This window comes from Lithobates pipiens, unplaced genomic scaffold, assembly GCF_037356315.1.
Source record: "Lithobates pipiens isolate NorthernLeopardFrog02 unplaced genomic scaffold, aLitPip1_a1.2 Scaffold_23, whole genome shotgun sequence".
NCBI lineage: Eukaryota > Metazoa > Chordata > Amphibia > Anura > Ranidae > Lithobates > Lithobates pipiens.
In genome coordinates this window covers 184,462,363-184,467,863 of record NW_027507785.1, presented here as the reverse complement: position 1 = coordinate 184,467,863, position 5,501 = coordinate 184,462,363, and positions in this window count along the sequence as shown.

Sequence of the window (5,501 nt, the reverse complement as noted above, 5' to 3'; positions counted from 1 at the left end):
CCATCAAGCAGTCAGATAAAATAAATTGCTCTCAGGGCCTGGGATACTTAGGGAGGGATGTGGCAGCCCCCCCTGGCGAACCTAGAATTGATATGATTTATTATCCCTGATATATCTCTTCCCCTTTGTCCACAGTACTTATTCTCTCAGTTATCTTATCATTATTACACCAACCATGGCAATCGCATGTATCTCACATAATGTTAAGGGATTTAACTCCCCCCAGCAAAAGACGCAATGCATTTGCCTTTTATAAACAGCTGGGAGCTAAGATTCTCCTGCTCCAGGAGACGCATTTTTCCCAATCTTCCTACCCCAAATTCCTTTGTTTCACTTCACACCAAAACCAGGGGCGCCGCCATGCTCCTACACTCCTCCTTCCCAATGGAGGTTAGACAGGTGTTTAGAGACAAAGAGAGCCGATATGTCATTGTAAAGGGCATTGTACATGACAGAGAACTAACTATTGCCAGTGTCTATGCACCTAACGATAGCCCTGCTGCCTTTTTTAAGGCATTTTTTGACAAACTTACCAACTTCCACTCCCCCCATTTGATTATAATAGGGGATTTTAACTCAGTTGCTAATGCCCTCACCAGCGTCTTGCATGAACACCAGCTTCTTGACACATGTAGGGGGCGCATAACATAGGTAGTAAGGAATTTGCCTTTTTTTCCCCAAGGTTATGCAAGGTTGGACTATATTTATACCTGACCCATTATACTTGCAAACTCCAAAGATGCCACAATTCCCCCTTGCGTCTGGTCGGACCATCAGGTCACTTCCTTTACCACAGCTTTCATCAGACTTGCTCCCACACCCCTTTCATGTAGATTAAACAAATCCATCCTATCAGATTTAGCGATAGAGTCCCAAATAGCACAATTGATACAAGAGTATTTTACGCTTAACGCCCAACCGGATATTCAACCCTCAGTACTATGGACAGCCCATAAAGCGGTCCTTAGAGGTAAAATTATTAGCCTGTCTGCGGCCCGTAATAGAAGTAATAAACACAGAATTTTACAGTTATCATGTGAGCTTGACCACTTGTATAAAAATTCATCCTCCATACATCTAGAGTCCACCAGAAACGCCATAGACCAGAAACGCCTAGAACTCGACTCCCTTCTGTCTAATAAGGTAGAAAAGTCACTTTGATGGGCTAAAGCTCGATACTTGTTATATAACAACACCTCCTCGACGCTATTTGCTAGAAGACTAAATAACTCGATTCACCCCCCTCATGTATACAAGTTATCCTCTACAAATGGATTAACCACTTTCAGACCGGACCATTTTGCTGGTAAATGACCAGAGGTCTTTTTACAATTCGGCACTGCGCTGCTTTAACTGGTAATTGCGCGGTCATGCAATGTTGTACCCAAACAAAATTTGCGTCCTTTTCTTCCCACAAATAGAGCTTTCTTTTGATGGTATTTGATTGCCTCTGCGATTTTTATTTTTTGCGATATAAACGTAAAAAGACCGCAAATTTTGAAAAAAAATGATATTTTCTACTTTTTGTTATTAGAAAAATCCAATAAACTCAATTTTAGTCATACATTTAGGCCAAAATGTATTCAGCCACATGTCTTTGGTAAAAAAAAGTCAATAATTGTATATTTATTGGTTTGCGCAAAAGTTGTCACATCTACAAACAAAGGTACGTTTTCTGGAATTTACGCAGCTTTTAGTTTACTAAAATGGCAGAGCAGTACAAAACCCCCCCAAATGACCCCATTTTGGAAAGTAGACCCCCTAAGGAAATTGATAAGTGGCATGTTGAGCCCATTGAATATTTTATTTTATTGCCTCAAGCGATTGAATAATGACAAAAAAAATTTTTTTTTTTTTTACACAAAGTTGTCACTAAATGATATATTGTTAACACATGCTATGGGCATATGTGAAATGACACCCCAAAATAAATTCTGCTGCTTCTCCTGAGTACGGGGATACCACATATGTGGGACTTTTTGGGAGCCTAGCCGCGTACGCGGCCCCGAAAGCCAAGAACCGCCTTCAGGTTTTCTAAGGGCGTAAATATTTGACTTCACTCCTCACTACCTATTACAGTTTTGAAGGCCATAAAATGCCAAGATGGCACAAACCCCCCACAAATGACCCCATTTTAGAAAGTAGACACCCCAAGCTATTTGCTGAGAGGCATGTTGAGTCCATGGAATATTTTATATTTTGCCACAAGTTGCGGGAAAATTACAAACTTTTTTTTTTTTTTTTTTCACAAAGTTGTCACTAAATGATATATTGCTCACGCATGCCATGGGCATATGTGAAATGACACCCCAAAATAAATTCTGCTGCTTCTCCTGAGTACGGGGATACCACATATGTGGGACTTTTTGGGAGCCTAGCCGCGTACGGGGCCCCGAAAACCAAGCACCGCCTTCAGGCTTTCTAAGGGCGTTACAGTTTTGAAGGCCATAAAATGCCAAGATGGCACAAACCCCCCCCAAATGACCCCATTTTGGAAAGTAGACACCCCTAAATTTAGGGGTACACTAGTGAGACTAGGTAATAAATGGCGGGTGCCCTGAAACTATAAAAAAATAACTAACCAACCAGCGTCACCTGTAACAGTTATATGGTGATCACTGGTGAAAGGGTTAACTAGGGGGCAATCAGGGGGCTTTATGCGGTAGTATATGGGAGTCCCTGGCGCTATAAAAAGCTGCGGCGAACCTAAATACCTATAATAATCCGCGGCGGGTTCCCGCATCACATGCCTCCTGACGGCAGTTCACACTGCCCTATGCGAACTTCTGGGAGTGTCAGTGAAATGTTAATGACACCCCCAGATCAGTTCGCATATCGCAGTGCGATCTGCAAACTCGGATCGCATGGTGTGAACACCCATGCGATCCGATTCTGCTGCGGACCAAAAAAAGGGTCCCGTGCGAGTTTGCGGCGGGTGCGACACGAATTCAGCCATAATATCTGTATGGCTGAACTCGAATCGCACAGAGATCGGATGTGATTTGCACTGCAGTGCGGTGCGAATCACATCCGTTCTCATAAACCGCTGCAATGTGAACCCAGCCTTAGTGACACTGGCGACGGGGGGTGATCACGGGGTTAAACCTTTATTGGGGGGGTTAGGGGGGTACCTTAGAACTAAAGGGGGCTAATCCTAACTGCCCTAACAGTTATTACAGTCACAAATGACACCCGCCGGGTGATCAGGGGGTTAAACCTTTATTAGGTAATAAATGGCGGGTGCCCTGAAACAATAAAAAAATAACTAACCAACCAGCGTCACCTGTAACAGTTATATGGTGATCACTGGTGAAAGGGTTAGCTAGGGGGCAATCAGGGGGCTTTATGCGGTAGTATATGGGGGTCCCTGGCGCTATAAAAAGCTGCGGCGAACCTAAATACCTACCTGCCTAACTAGCGTCACCTGTGACACTAATACAGCGATCAGAAAAACGATCGCTTATTAGGCTGGGTTCACACTGGAGCGATGCGGAAACGCCACGAATCCGCGGCGGGTTCCCGCATCGCATGCCTCCCGGCGGCAGTTCACACTGCCCTATGCGAACTGCTGGGAGTGTCAGTGAAATGTTAATGACACCCCCAGATCAGTTCGCATATCGCAGTGCGATCTGCAAACTCGGATCGCATGGTGTGAACACCCATGCGATCCGATTCTGCTGCGGGCCAAAAAAAGGGTCCCGTGCGAATTTGCGGCGGGTGCGATGCGAATTCAGCCATACTATCTGTATGGCTGAACTCGAATCGCACAGAGATCGGATGTGATTTGCACTGCAGTGCGGTGCGAATCACATTCGTTCTCATAAACCGCTGCAATGTGAACCCAGCCTTAGTGACACTGGCGACGGGGGGTGATCACGGGGTAAACCTTTATTGGGGGGGTTAGGGGGGTACATTAGAACTAAAGGGGGCTAACCCTAACTGCCCTAACAGTTATTACAGTCACAAATGACACCAATGCAAAAAAAAAAATACAAAAAAATAAAAAAATAAATGACATTGGTGTCACTGTGACTGGGGGGCAGGGGTAATTGGGGGGGTGATCGGGGGGGTGTGAGTGTGCCTAGCATGTTCTACTGTGTAGTGTCGTGTTGGTGCAACTCACCGATCCTCTCTCCTCGGTGTCGGAACGAAAAATACCGACACGGAGGAGAGATTACATCACTTCCTCTCCTGTGTTTACATTACAGGAGAGGAAGTGATGTGACGAAGGATTTCTATTCGTCGGGAGCGATCGCGAGGGGGTGGCCATGAATGAATGGCCGCCCCCTCATCCCGGATCGCTCCCGAACGAATACCGACCGCCGCAGGCACCGGGCAAGGACGTACATGTAAGCCCTTATGCCTGCCCGTGCCATTCTGTCGACGTACATCGTCGTGCAGCGGTCGGGAAGTGGTTAATAACCTCACACCCCAAAGAGGTGCTTAAAATATTCGAACAATTTTACTCCTATTAGCACCCGCACAAACCTCCCCATCTCTGGAAGAAGTGGCATGGTTCCATGATATCCCCATCCCTGTCCTGTCCACCTCGCAACTTGAATCACTTAATGAACCTATTACAATTTCTGAACTTTTACATGTAATTAAATCATTAAAGATGGGTTCTGCCCCGGCCCTGATGGTTTCTCGTCATTATACTATAATAAATTCTCCAAAATTTTAGCCCCTAGATTAGTTCACCTATTTAATTGGGTATTGCAAGGAGGTAGTTTCTCAGAAGAAATGCTATTGGCCAATATGTCCCTAATTCCAAAAGCAAACGAAAACCACACACTGCCCCAAAATTATAGGCCCATTTCGGTCATTAATAATGATTTAAAAATCTTTAGTAGGATTCTAGCAGACAGACTAGCCAAAATCATTCCCACCCTTATATCCCGTTTCCAATCTGGTTTTATCCGACACCGTTTAATAACAGACAACATACGCCTAGCAACAGACATTATCCAGGATGCCAACTTATCTGCCTGTAAACTTCTTTTACAGAGTGACATAGACATACAAAAGGCATTTGACAGTGTCTTGTGGGGCTATATTAAGGATCTCTTACAACGCATGGGCTTTTAAGGAGAATTTCTATTGGGATTTCAAGCCCTTTATTGTAATCCTAAAACCTGTATCAAGCTCCCTGGATGCAATTCCGGCTATTTTTCATTGGGTAGAGGCACCAGGCAAAGGTGTCCTCTCTCCCCCTTAATTTTTGCCCTGGCCCTTGAACCCCTAGCCATAGCTTTGTTGAAAAACCCTGACATTTCTGGATATACCAAAGGCAACTCAACGTACAAATTCTGCATGTATGCGGACAACGTTTGATTAATCCCCTTATCTCCCTACCCAACCTGTTATTGACGTTATCGAACTTTGCAGAGGTCTCCGGACTTTCTATTAATGTTTCAAAGTTTACGGCCCTCCCGGTGGGTTATTCTCCCAAAGAACGTGATCACTTTAAACACACTTACTCCTTTACGTGGGCTGACTCA